This window comes from Ochlerotatus camptorhynchus, unplaced genomic scaffold (assembly GCF_037179485.1).
Source record: "Ochlerotatus camptorhynchus isolate MF236.1 unplaced genomic scaffold, CSIRO-AGI_Acam_v1.1 ptg000091l, whole genome shotgun sequence".
Taxonomy (NCBI): Eukaryota; Metazoa; Arthropoda; class Insecta; order Diptera; family Culicidae; genus Ochlerotatus; species Ochlerotatus camptorhynchus.
The window spans coordinates 2214010-2229578 of NW_027040581.1; the positions used below are offsets into that span (position 1 = coordinate 2214010).

A 15569-nucleotide genomic window follows, 5' to 3' on the forward strand; every position below is an offset into this window, starting at 1 on the left:
TTTATCTGTCAAACTTTCATATCGAATCAAAACAAACCTAGTGTAGTACTTGGGACCAACAGGCTAGTCAAGTGTCACTCAATTTACAATCGTTAGTTTCCGTCGGTTGCTAATAGACTGAGTGAATCCTCTATTCGAAACGGATTTCCTGGAAAATCGAGGAAAATTTAGCTCAGTCTATGAGCAACCTACGTTTTTTGCGAATTTGAGTGAACGAAACTCAAATTTTACTTGGATTAATCGGCCTGAGTAACGCCACTTTTCGCACTTTTGAGTCGCATTCGACTCAGTCGCTGAGTTACTCTCATTAGTCATTTGCCGCCCGTGTGGCATTCGTTTGGTTTGCTTTCGCTTTGCCTGTTGTTGCACTGCCCAAGCCCCCCAATGGCAATGTCGAATTGTAATAATAATAATATTATGATTTAGAAGAGACTTCGCCGCAATTTTCTGACCATGTGCATAGATCGTATCTCTTGGGTAAAGTTTGGTTTCAGAATGTTGCAACCAACAAGTGGCCGCAGAGCGTGTGTGTTTATGTGGGAAATGGAAAAACGGACATCTGAAATGAGATTTCGGTCTGTTTAGCAAGCTGACCGTAGTCATAGCAATAAAGAAACAAACCACATCAGATTGGCGAATAGAGTGGTGTGGCTTTTGATGGTCGGACGAAGATAACCTTCGAAAGTGAAACCTTCTGTCTATGTGGTGGGGATTTTCATGCTGGGAAGGTGAAAACTTATTCAGAGTTCTGAAAACAGGTTGATGTGAAAATAAGGTCACAGATTTCGTTTCGCTGGAAATCTATCTGTTGAAGTTTGGAAAAGATTATTTTGGCAGCATGGAATAGTTTTCCTATGCCATCTCAAATAATTTCCAGAAAATCTATCAGAGTATTTCCACAAAGCTTAAAAATTTTGAATCGAGGAAAAATCCAACGCGATGCACAAATGTTTTCCACGAATCAAAAATGCCATTATGGCAACACTTTTGCAGCCAATTGCGATGATTTTTTTTTAAATCTTGGCGTCCACATTCCTGCCACGAATCCTCGATCTTCTCGGAAATGAGATCGACCTAAGTTCTCTGCCAATCGGTGGTGCTTCAGGCTCATTCCGTAGCATGACTTATTACTTTGTCGTCGCCCAACTAGAGACGTTCACGGCCCATCGATAAGCTCATGCACGTTAAATCCCATTCCGATTGCCTCTCCCCGGGCGTCGTCCATGACTTCACTTCTTCTACATCACGCGGGCTAATTAACGACCTATTACATGACACTGAGCGTTCTACTTAGCATCTTCTAGGGGGGCTATCCAATTACGCCTTCACCCCCACCCCCCACCCCCCCGTCGGTCGTTGCTAGATACAAGCGAGCGTCATCAGCTCATATTGCTATTGCGTTTAACAAGCAGGGGTAGCACCCGGCCAGCTCAGCACAGCTCCTTCAATCAACCAGCAGGTATCAATTAGCATTCAGGGGCAAATTTTCCACCAAGAATAATGCAATTTAATAGAACATTAATCTAACAATTATTACATCTCAACTCATCTGAACACGGCCGCGGTGCATGTATGCAGCAGACACGAACCTGATACCGAGTAAATAAACTCACCGGTACGCGTAAGGTACGTTCCAACGAACTAAGAGCTGAGGGAAGATTGTGTCGTGAGATAAACCCCAATCGTTTCCCTCGCTGGTAATTGGAAATGTTTGCACAGCATCTTATTAAACCCGCCCTCCTCCGCGTACAGTTGGACATCATCATCATCATCATCATCATCACTCATACGTACATGAGTGTCTTTGTCTCATTCGAGAGTTTAATTGTTTACCTCTTAGAGTATCGTGAATAGACTAACCCATAGGAATGATTGGTAACCGGTACAATCCCGATCCCCTCCACCACCCTCTCTCTCTAAAAGTGTGGATGACTAGGAATGTGTGTTGTATCCTTAGGAAATTTTGTAATCTCGTCACCAGGTCATTGTTCAACTGACGCATTTGGCTTGAAGAGCGATATTTGTTTGCGTAATTATGCTTAATGAAATACGTCAGAGGCGTTGTCTACTAATAACTAGTCACGTCATTTCGGTATACTGAAATCTGCCATTTTAAAAACTAAAATGTTGTCTGATTGCGCGATAATCGATTTACGCAAATTTGAGTTCTCTACTAGGAAAAACTGATCCATTTGAACCTTATTTGGGTCAGACCGATTAGTGATTAACCAAATTTATAAACGATTTAAAAATTGGGGTGGTTCTCAAATTATTGATACAGGTAAACTAACGTTTTTTTATATTTTTAAACGTATGTTCTTCAGCAAAGTATAGCCGAGATGATCTCAAGCTTTATGCATGATGAAATTATCCGTATGATGAAAGATTACCCAATATTAGCACCATCATAAACCTATATAAATAACAAGATTCATCTGATTGAATATCATCATATCATCAGGTTTTAGCCATAATTTTTCCACCAATTCTAATCATGAAAATATTAGTTTCATTCTGATGAAATTGTCACCGTTATGAAAATCTCATTATGGTAAAAATTAACCCGGTAACCTAACCTCCTTGTAGTTCACATCTTCAGGTGAGCCATCCCATGATGATGATATTCACATATGGATGTGTGTAAAGGGTGATACGGTCAAAATTTGGTCAAGGGAAAACGCGTGTAAATCGATGAAATCGTTTATTTAAAAAATCAAATTAAATTTCTTTTTCAAGTTCAATTAGTATAAAATTCAGGAAAAATATTCAGTTAGGCTTCCGCTTTTCCAAATCCGAATTGCCGGGCCTTACGCTTGACCCCTGCCATCAGATTTTGTACAGCCACCTTGTCCACCTTCTTCGCCGCAGAAAGTCAGTTTGCCTTGAACTGCTGCTCGCCCTTAGCAGTTTTTTTTGGTCTTCTTTAGGTTCCGCTTGACAATAGCCCAGTATTTCTCAATTGGGCGGAGCTCTGGCGTGTTGGGAGGGTTCTTGTCCTTGGGAACCACCTGCACGTTGTTGACGGCGTACCACTCCATGGCCTTTTTACCGTAATGGCAAGATGCCAAATCCGGCCAAAACAGTACGGAACAACCGTGTTTCTTCAGGAAAGGCAGCAGACGTTTATTCAAACACTCTTTCACGTAAATTTCTTGGTTGACAGTCTCGGAAGCTATGAAAATGCTGCTTTTCAAGCCACAGGTACAGATGGCTTGCCAAACCAGATATTTCTTTGCGAACTTTGACAGTTTCATCTGCTACCTTTCCCCTTCCTTTTGTCGTATAAAACTCCTGTCCCGGAAGCTGCTTGTAGTCGGCTTTGACGTAGGTTTCGTCTTCCATTACCACGCAGTCAAACTTCGTCAGCATCGTCGTGTACAGCCTCCGGGGTCGCGCTTCGGCCGTCGTATTTTGTTTATCATCGCGATTTGGAGTCACTACCTTCTTGTAAGTCGATAGTCCGGCTCGTTTTTTGGCTCGATGCACGGTTGTAGACGATACACCCAGCTTATTTGCGGCATCTCGGAGAGAGAGGTTAGGGTTTCGCTTGAAACTACCGGCAACTCTCTTTGTCGTCTCAGCGGCTTCCGGTTTTCGATTTCCCCCCGATCCAGACTTCCTGGCTGTCGACAAACGTTCCCCAAACACTTTAATTACATTTGTAACGGTTGATTTGGCAACTTTTAGCGATTTTGCCAACTTTGCGTGCGAGTAGCTCGGATTTTCGCGATGCGCGAGCAAAATTTTGATACGCTGCTCTTCTTGCTTGGACGGCATTTTGACAACTGAAGAGTGAATTCCAAAATCAAAATAGGAGCAACATTCTACACGCACACACCTTCAAAATGAGGGGTGTTCAGGTTTTTTAAATGCAAAATTGAAAGAAATACGTCAAGTTGATATTGACCAAATTTTGACCGTATCACCCTTTAAGTGCGTCTTCCATCTAACTCCCAATGTCCGACAGCGAAATTATGGAATAAATCTGCTTGCATTATTGTCGTCGTCGTGGTCGTTCTCTTACTCCTCTTGATCGCTTATTTGGTTTTATTACACCGACCCTCAACTTAGTGTTGTTTGAGCACTTCTAAGCTTGTTCAATTTTTGCATTAGTATTAGTGTGTGGCAAGTACAATCATACTATATGCCCAGGGAAAAACGAGACATTGTTCAACCCGAATAATTCCTGGACTTGACCGGGATTCGAACCCAGCCGCCTCCAGCATGGTCTTGCTTTATAGCTGTGCATTTTCCGGCGGTGCTAAGGGAGGCCAAGCGCATACCTTTAACCGATACTGGATTCTCATTAAAAGGTCTATTGGACATTCAGACACTAGCTTCCTACTGTATAGATTTAGCAATTAATGAAAAGAAATAGGTCAAATACTTCGAAAATGACCGAACCTAGCTTCATCATGATGAAATTTATTTCTTGATGAAATTCTCATCAGCAAAAAGTTCTCATCATGATGAAATTAATTCTATCGTGAAAATATTCTGATCATTACAATAAAACCCAATGCATGACTATTTTTACCATGATGAATATTTTGCCCGGAACTCACCCTGAAAAAAAAATGTTATACATGATCAAATTTTTAGGACAACAATATTCTTGTTATAGCACAAAACGTGGGCCTCCCTTAGCTCAGTCGGTAAAGGCGCAGCTACAAAGCAAGACCATGCTGGAGGTGGCTGGGTTCGATTCCCGGTCCGGTCTAGGAATTTTTCGGATTGGAAAATTTCTCAACTTCCCTGGGAATAGAAGTATGATTGGACTTGCCACACAATCATATCAATGCAAAAATGGTACAGGCATCGAAAGCTCTCAATTAATAACTGTGGAAGTGCATCTAGAACACTAAGTTGAGAGCACGCAATAAGCTAATATGCGATATGCAATAAGCTTGAAATGCGAAGAAGAGGAAGAAGCACAAAACGTGGACCATTTTTGTCATCATGAAATGTTTGCTAGGATCTCTGTATGATAAAATTGATATCCTTTTGATATTTTAATCATTAAAATTAAAAAAAAAATCTTTCGTCATGATGAAATTTGTTCCTTGATTAATTTATATTTTAATAAATTATATTCTTATCTTGATGAATCCCAAAATTTTCATCATTATTTAATAGTTTCCACGATCTTTTGGATCGATTTCTCATCATTAAAATCTTGTTTCATTATAGTCAAATTGTTATCTTGATCATAATCTCATTCTCATGATGATGAATGCTTCACTTCTTAATAGTTCAAATCATGAGGAGAGTCTTAAAGTTTGCAACACTTGTATAATGCTGGAGGTCTTTGATCCTCAAAAATCTCACCTCATGATGAAATTATTCTTCGATTAATTAATCTAATGATAACATTCTTAGCAAACATAACAATGAAGCTCAATGTATGACTAATCTTATCGTGCTGAATATTTTGCCCGGATCTCGCCCTGATAAAATTGATACCATCTTAAAACTCCTGTCAAGCTCACCATGATGAAATATGCTCTATGATAACCTTTGATTATTTAATCTCATGATAACATACCAGTGAAGCTCAATGTATGACTAATTTTATCGTGTTGAATATTTTCGTCGGATGTCAACCTGATAAAATTGTTATCGTTATAAAACTTCTGTCAAGCAAGCTTAAACCAACCGGTCCGCACTCGTGTTTATTTCAGTTACCATGGGGACGTAATTTGTGATCAGCCCCGGTCCCTTTCAAATGGTATCATTATTTATGTACGGTCTTAAATTTGAAATGACGTTTCACATTCATCTAGTGATGGCCGATTTTCGTTCGAATAATCGATTAATCGATTAACGAACCGAAAAGTAAAATATTTGTATTCGGTTATATCATGCTGATATAAGCATTAGCATCGTTTTAAATATGTGCTGCACTCTCATTGGTGGAAAAATGACAGCACAGCGAACAGAAAAGAATCGATTAAATGTTAATCGAATAATTCAAAAAATGGGACATCTCTGATTTTAGTGTGATTTTTTTGATAAAAAAAAGAGCGCAAAATTTCATCTCTACCGAGGGGGCAGCAAAACCACCAAAATTACCTCGCATACGGGGTATTCATTGGATGAAAGGGACCGTGAAAGAGGACACTAAAATAGAAAGTTTTTCTTCCAACTGTTCCATCTTAGTATTCTTATTTACTTAAACCCTTTTTATGATAACATTCTAATGGCACTCTTTTGCGGAACAGAGGCTGACGAAAAATAAACAAGAATAAAAACACACTTATCATGATGCAAAGCATTTCTTCGGATCTCGTAATGATAAAATTGTTATCTTTGTAAAATTCTAATCAGGCTAAAATTTTCTTCATTTTAAAATTCTTAGCATGGACAATTTCTGAAATCTGTTCCTTATTAATTTATGTCATTAAAATGTTTATTAAGATGTCAATAAACTCATAATGAGGAATATAGCATCATGATATGAGATTTACCATAATCCTGGCGATAGATTTCTCATCATGATAAAACCATTACCATTATGAAATTCTCATCATGAAAAACTGTTTTATGTCACGTTGAAGTTGTTTTCATGATGAATCTCACCATGATACTAAATCATGATCAAATTCTTATCATTGTAAGTTTCCTACCACCATGTATTTTAATAAAACAACAATAAAGCCAACTTAATTACTATTCATCATGATAAATGCTTTTCCAGGATCTAACTCTGAAAAATTTATTTCAATTAAAAAAATTCTATCAAGTCATCGATGTTTTCATTATAAAATTCTTAGCTGAAAGACTAATCACGATAAAAACCTTAATATGTCCCTTGATTAATTTGATAACATGCATATCACGATGAACTGGAGGCGAACCAGCCCAAGGCTGAAAGCCTCATTAATAAAGTTAAATAATAATAATAATAATATCACGATGAACCTCAAAAAAATCTCACCACGATCATACTATTATTAAAAAACAATCCTATCAAGCTATCAATCTTTTCATGATAAAATTCTTAGCTGAACGTTCATCATGATCAATTCTGTCCCTATATTAAATTGACAACATGCTTATCACGATGAAGCTCAAAGCATACATAATTTTTCATCATTTACCATAATCGCTGTGACAGATTTCTCACTATGATAAAATAATTAACGTCATAAAATTATCAGGAAAAACTTGATTTCATCACGATCGTCTTAACGTCAAAAAATCCTATCAAGTTTTCGACCTTTTCATGATAACATTCTTAGCTGAAAGTCTCATCATGATGAAATCCTTATCATGGAAAATCCATCGTGATGATCAATTCTGTCCCTTAATTAAATTGACAACATGCTTATCACGATGAAGCCTAATGCGTAATTTACCATAATCTTTGTGGCAGATTTCTCACCATTATACAATCATTAACGTTATAAAATTTTCAACCTGAAAAACTGTATTATCATTGTAAGTTAATTACCACCATGTAGTTTAAATCGCATGATAGCATTGGTAACACAACAATAAAAACCAATTCGTGCCTATTTATCATGATAAACGCTTTGTCATGATTTCACTTTGATCAAATCCTTTTCATGATAAAATTCTTAGCTCAAAGTCTCGTCATGATGAAACTCTTATTGTGGAAAATCCATCACCATGATCGAATCTGTCCCTTGATTAATTTATGTTATGATGACATTTTTGCGCGTCAATTTGCTTATTATGAAGTATTTTTCATCATTTCAGGCATAACATTTGATAACGGCACAAAAGCATTTGTAAACAAACTTTCTAAGGCCCTTCACTATCACCTTTCCGAAAGTGGTATTGGTTTGCGTGGGCGTACTTTCGTTCGCGTGTAAAGGGCCTTAGAAAGTTTGTTTACAAATGGTTTTTTGTCGCTATCAAATTTTATGCCTGATTTATCATAATCCTTGTCATAGATTTCTCATCATGATAAATGCATTAGCGTTGTAAAATCATTGTTATAAAAAAACCGTTATGTTTTGATCATGGTGAAACTGTATTCATGATGCAAATCTCACCATGATCATGATAAAATTCGTAGATACTGTTCAAATCACGACGATCGCCACATAGTAGCTTTATCGAGATGAATTTCATTTATTTTCATCAATAAATATAAGTTTAATTTTAATTAGTTCATCATTTATTTCGATAAAATATTAACTCTATTACAGATATAATACATATCTTGATGAAATGTTTTCTTTGAAAAATCTGTTCCTTGAAGTGATAAAAGGCTGTTTTTATAATCCACTTTGTCGTTTTTTTAATTTTGTAAAAGTGAGTGACAATTTTCAATAGGGCTGAATTGCTTTGCTCCTTCAATATTTTGAAGTTTTTTTTAAGGGGTAGGGGGTTTCATCAAATATCCAACCTACCTTAACCCTGTGTACAGAAATGCTGATAATAAGTATGCATTGTGCGGCCATGGGATCATGAGCGGTGTTTGTCGACAATTAGATTGTTGGCATACAATTATAATCAAGGCATTTTTTGCATCATAACACTGTTGTTATGATGAATATTTCACAAGACAACTTATCATCAGATGTTTCTTACAGATTCGAGATTTTAGAGATTTAAGAAAAAAAAAACTTTTCATGATTAAAGATTCACCAGTATGAACTTCATATGATTATGGTTTTATTATGATGAAATTTTTGCATAGACACATTTTCATTGATAAATTTTCGCGATGGTTATGGTTATGGTTAACGTTCTATTCATCATAATAGATTGTCAATACATAATTATTACGTATATTGGTTATTTAGTTAATAAAAATTTCTTATGATTATAATATTATTATGTTAAATTTTTTACATAGAAAATTTCTAATAATTTCCATCCGGATGTTAAATTTATTTGCATGAAATTTGATTCATCATAATAGTTTAACCAGCATTAATCATTTTTTTTCATGATATATTTCATCATTACAAAATGAGAAAATATTCCATGGTAAAATGGCTTCCATTCTGAATTTCTATTTATGATAAATTTCTTACCAAGATGCAGTTTCAATCTTGTATAAAGCCTCATTATGATAAATGTTGTACTATATTGATCTTCAAAATAGATCAAGTTTATGGTCGTAATGATGAATATAGCCAACACGGAATAAAAAAAAATCATTGTCATTGTAATAAGAATTCCTGTAATGAAGCTATTCTTTTCGCCTTATAAATATTAATGTGAACACATTTTCATCATGATGAAATAAAAAATCATGATGAACATATAATTCTTATCATGATAATAAAACATGATACTATTAAAAGCTATATTATCATCAAATCACAAAACAAAATGTTTTAATCATGATGAAAGCTTCACCGTGATGAATGTCAATCTTATCACTAAGAAAGCTTCCCCGTGATTATAGTTAATGATTAGCGTGACTATAATTATGATTTTTATCGTGATAAAGCTATGATCATAGCATGCTTGCAGTATTATCATCAGGAGCTTCTTACAGTTTTGAGATTGTGGAAAAAATCAAACCATGATTAACGAGTCGCCATGATGAACTTCATAAGATTATTATTTAATTATGATTACAGATTCACCATGATGAACATCATATGATTATTGCAGTATTATCATCAGGAGTTGCTTACAGTTTTGAGGTTGTAGAAGAAAATCAGATCATGATTTAAGACTCATCATGAACTTCATATGATTATTATTTTATTATAATGAAATTGTTTTATAGAAAAAATTAGCATTTAATTTATTTATAATAATACATAATTCATACGTTTCTTGATGAATTAATTGTTTGAATTTCTTATGATTATTATATTATTATAATGAAATAAAAAAAAATTATTAATATCCATCGGCTTGAATTAGTAAATTTATTTGTATGAATTTCTGTTTATCATAATCATTTAATAACCATAAATATATTTGTTTCATGGTTTATTTCATCATTGCAAAATGAGAGAATTTTCCATGATAAAATGGTTACCGTTTTAAATTCTATTTAGGATAAATTTCTGGCCAAGATGCAATCTTGAAGAAAGCCTTTTTATGATAAATATTTGACCATGTCAGTTTGTGCAATAGATCAAAGTAATGGTTGCTATGATCAATAAACCCTGCAAGGAATTAAAAAAAAAACATTTTCATTGGTAAAAGTACAGCCAACATCAAATCCAACACGAAGTCCTCGCATGAAGATATTCTTTTCACCATAAAAATATGAATGTTGATAAATTTGTATCATGATCAAATTATGTTTATAATGAACATATCTTTCTCATCATGATAACAATAAACGACAAAATTCTATCTTTTAAAAAAAATTTATCATCAAATCACGAAAAAGCTTTTAATCACGATTAAAATAAATATTATTCACCTTGATGAATTTCAATCTCTCTTTTTAACTAGGGCGTTTATTTACTAGGCTCAGTCGTGTGTGACACTTTGCGGGGCCAAAAATCAGTAATGGTTGAATTTAAATTTTTATACAGCAGTAGTTCTAGGTTAGTATTGGGTACCAATTACTCGTGGCGGGCTTGAAGTTAATGGATAACAATTCCGATTGGAAGGAACTAGGTAGGAAACTGGTTTCTGAAGCCTTCTTCAGATACTACTCTCGGACGGTTGACCAAATCCTGGCTGGGCAGGGGCAAGTAGCACAGAAACAGGAGGATAATAAGACTGAGATACAATGGCTGGAAATTGTTTGGAAAGGAGGGGATGGTCACATCAAACTCTAACCACCGCCCAAGAGAATTACTTGTTAATTGTTTTGCCAACTTAAAAGAGAACTCTGAAGTACTAATGGGAAAAATTCATCATGTGAAATTATTCTATCATAAATCTCACCTAGTTGTCAATTTCAATCTTATCATGAAGAAAACTTCCCCGTGATTATATTTTTATCGTGATTAATATATAATCTATCATTATCACATTATTGCAGTATTATCGCCAGAAGTTTCTTATAGATTCGAGATTTTATAAGAAAATCAGACCATGACTAAATATTCGCCAAGTTGAACTTCATATGATTATTATGTTATTATGGTGAAATTTTTTCAAAGTAAAATTTCCGTTAATACAGTTTTGCGATGTTAATTCAATTTTTAATAAAAATTGATAATAATACATAATTATTGCGCAGTTAATTAATTTAATTTCTTATAAATTTAATTTATCCATAGCGATGGTAAATTTATTTGCATGAATTTCTATTCATCATAATTGTTAAACCAACATAAATATATTTTTTCATAGTATATTTCATCATGGCAAAATCGTTACCGTTTTTAAATCCTATTTATGATACGTTTCTTAAAAATATGCCATTTCAATCTTGAAGAAAGCCTTACTATGATAAATATTTTACAATGCTGATATTCACAATAGACCAAAGTAATAGTAAAAGCGAAGTGACAGACGGAGCGTCTCGAAAACTTTGGTGACGAACCTGCTATTGCAATTTTTCAGTGTACCACATGGCACCACTACTACTGGATTGTACCAAATGGCAACACTACTGCTGGATTGTACTAGCATTTTCACCAAATTTACTAGAATATTTTGGTTTTATCTCTTTCACTCTACTCAAAACTGAAATGCATAAAAAATGAAAAAAATCGTTCACTCTTTGCACACTGTCAAAGATCATTGCACACAAAATGAACTTTGTTCAAATCAAAACAAAAAAAAAATGTTCAAATCAAAAAAAATCTATTACATCGTCTGTCACTTCATTTGTGGTAATAGTCACAATGATGAATATACCCTGCACGGAATAAAAAAAAAAAGTTTCATTGTAAAAAATACAGACAAAATCCAATCCAATAAGAATTGCTTCCATGAAGATATTCTTATCGCCATACAAACATTAATGTTCACAATTTTTTATCCTGATGTAATGAAGTAATGAAATTGGGTTGTTAGCGGAATGCTAAATAAAACAGCAAAAGGGTTTATCTTCCATTTAATTCCACTTAATTAATTTTGGTATCCATGACAGATACGTATTTCGACTACAATGTGCAGTCTTCATCAGTGTCATTCCCACTAAAGAACTTATCAAAATCTAACCCCCTTAAGTACTCATCCCCTAGGTAAAAAAGTCAAGATCATAGGTATAAAAATGAAACTACAATGTGTTGAATCGGAACCTACCTAACTAATAAAAACCAAAGATTTAAGTAAGCTAAAGGAGAAAAATCTATACAAATCTCTAATAAGGAAAATCCCCAAAGGCTTGGTAGCCATCATAATGAAGTAATGAAATTGGGTTGTTAGCGGAATGCTAAATAAAACAGCAAAAGGGTTTATCTTCCATTTAATTCCACTTTTGATAAGTTCTTTAGTGGGAATGACACTGATGAAGACTGCACATTGTAGTCGAAATACGTATCTGTCATGGATACCAAAATTAATTAAGTGGAATTAAATGGAAGATAAACCCTTTTGCTGTTTTATTTAGCATTCCGCTAACAACCCAATTTCATTACTTCATTATGATGGCTGCCAAGCCTTTGGGGATTTTCCTTATTAGAGATTTGTATAGATTTTTCTCCTTTAGCTTACTTAAATCTTTGGTTTTTATTAGTTAGGTAGGTTCCGATTCAACACATTGTAGTTTCATTTTTATACCTATGATCTTGACTTTTTTACCTAGGGGATGAGTACTTAAGGGGGTTAGATTTTGATAAGTTCTTTAGTGGGAATGACACTGATGAAGACTGCACATTGTAGTCGAAATACGTATCTGTCATGGATACCAAAATTAATTAAGTGGAATTAAATGGAAGATAAACCCTTTTGCTGTTTTATCATGATGTAATTATGATCATGATGAAATTATGTTCATGATGAACATACCATTCTAATCATAAAGAAGAAAGCTTTTTAGGTTCACCGGGATGAATTTCAATCTTATCATGAAGAAAGCTTCCCGTGATTATATTAGCTATGCTCATAACATTCTTGCAGTATTATCATCGAGAGTTTCTTACACACTTAATCTAGGTCGGTAAAATCTCCAACAGCCGATTACCTCGGCAATAACTTTTGCTGATATCTCTGCAAAATATCTGTTTGTTAGCTGATATCTCAGCAGAATTTTATTTGTTAGCTGAGTCTCGGCAATTGTTTTACTGAATCTCAGATAAATAAATTGCAGAAATTCTCGGCTGTTGGAATCTCGGCGACAACATTTAAGTGTGTACAGTTTCGAGATTGTAGAAATCAGATAATGATTAAAGATTCGCCATGATGAACGACACATGATTATTTTTTTCAATATGATGAAATTGTAACATTGAATAATTTCCATCGATAATTTTTCGCGGTTGTTATTTTATTTCCGTGAATTTATATTTATCGATAATCAATATATTAATTAATTAATTAGTTGGATTTCTTACGATAATTATTGTATTATGATGAAATTGTATCATAGAAAGCATTTTATTATTAAATTTACGCGATCATAATAACATAATGGCTCTGTAAAGTTTATTCGATTGAGCCTGTACAAATAAAGTAGTTAACAAAAAAATAATAACAAAATAATAGTTTTACCAGCACAAATATATGTTTTCCATGATATAGTTCATTATGGCGAAAAGAGAAAATTTTCCATGATAAAATTGTTTACCGTTTTGAAATTCTGCTAACAGTTACTAATAAATGGGTACGATAAATCACTCATCAATGAGTATTGCCACTCCCACTGAAAAATGGGCAAAACCTTAATCATAAATGGATATTCGATTCCTACCGTGTATTTAAAGTAAAGTTAGGATCTTATCAAGCAAGCACACACCTTTTACGATTCTTATCCTACTTACGGTTTCCTGCACATACGACTTTTCCTAGATACAAGCTTCGTCCAGTATACATTGGCTGTCTCCAACCGGCATGATCCTTTCTGTCTGCTTCCTCTTGCCGGTGCAAGTTTAATTCTTCTTTTCTTGTTCAAATTTTCTTTTTCTCCTATTGATCTTCTGGTCGTGTTCCCATTTGTCCTCAGGCAGTTAATATTAGTACATGATAGGAAGAAAGAAATAAATAGAACAAGTTAAGTGTGAGCCGCATGCATTGGTTACTTATTTGGGTCATGGTGTTGTCTTCCCTAATTATTTGCCTCTATTCGCTCTCATATCGCAACGTTTAACTCTGGATCAACAATAGAAAAGGGCCCATCAGCACTCGTAAACAAACCGCTCCAAAGCCCCCCACTCACAAAGCGAAGGCCACCCACGCAAACCAACACCATCATCGGATAGGGGAAACTTCCACCTACACGAAGATGGTGTTGGCCCGCGTGAGCAGCCCCCGATCCGTGAGGAACGGGCCCTGGACGGTCTGCCCACAAATGTCGATGGGCCCCCCTCCATTGTTGATCCAGAACTCACCCCCTTCCCTCACACTATTATGGTCGGAAAAGAGAACCCATATTTAGTAATCTATCGCGAACTGCGATGCAGAAGGTATTAATAGCAAACTAATCTGGAACTGGTCTAAGACATATGACCCAGTGAGTATTGACACCTCACACTGTTGTGAATGAGCACGGACGCGAGATTTACTAGAGTATTAAATGCAAAACGCAAATTCAAAATAAAACTTGACAAGTCATCGTCAATCCCCTTATTCTTGGGCAGGGTCTGACGATGTGAATCTGATTTTGATCAGTGAACGGGCCCCATATGGTACATTTTCTCACTATGAACATGTCATTTCCAGCCTATCTGAACTATTTAATAAATGGAATTGTTACGCTTCCCCTAAGCGGGCCCTCCGCATCCTATCTCTGTCTTATCTCAAATGCCAATGCTTTGAATGTATCAATATATACATTGGAAATGACGTTCAATCAAATAAACCCATACCCCACTCACTTGGCCAGGCTTCAGAATCGTCCAGTGGGCAGTGCGCTCTACACTCCAAGTTCCCTTTCTTTCAAATTCACCCCAAATTTGATATTTTACCCCTTTGAGTGTTGATTAATCACAATGAAACATTGTGACAGAGCACGGACTTGAGGTTACTAGAGTATTAAATAATCTAGGTCCTATTTAGGATTATATCTGAAAAATCCAAATTTGGCCAACGCCCACCAAGAAATCAATTGTACTTTCTTGCATGAAAATAGAAAAAAAATCCTAACTATTACCACGATGAAATCCCCTTCCTTGTTGAATTATCATCATGATCATGAAAGAATTTCATAAATGATTTAAAATTCGTTCCAACCTTAAGTTACATTTGACTCGATTTGAATTTATTTGTTCCCCAAAATCTTCTCATGATCTCCATAGAGTCTTACGAGTACCTCAGATCGAAAGCCTCATTCTATCTAAATCATAAGTTATCTTGTTTTTGAACTCATTGTGCTTTGCGAGGGATATTTTGAAGCCGTTTTGAGTAGAATTCCAAATTCAAAATCCGTCTATTCCGATTCCGCAACCAGCCTTCGAGTTTTGTGTTTTTTTCAGGTTAAGGCCTCGCCAAAGCCCCGAAACTATCAAATCACCATCTCAATGACGCTCCAGTCCGTTCGTTGTCACACAGCGTACGGTTGCATA

General features: G+C 35.2%; 1 protein-coding gene across 2 annotated transcripts in view; it reads left to right on the forward strand.

The window, feature by feature from the left end:
- LOC135698619 (very long chain fatty acid elongase AAEL008004) overlaps nucleotides 1-15569 on the forward strand; it is a 123921-nt gene that overhangs the window by 64470 nt on the left and 43882 nt on the right. The gene's annotated exons all lie outside the window — the stretch shown is intronic.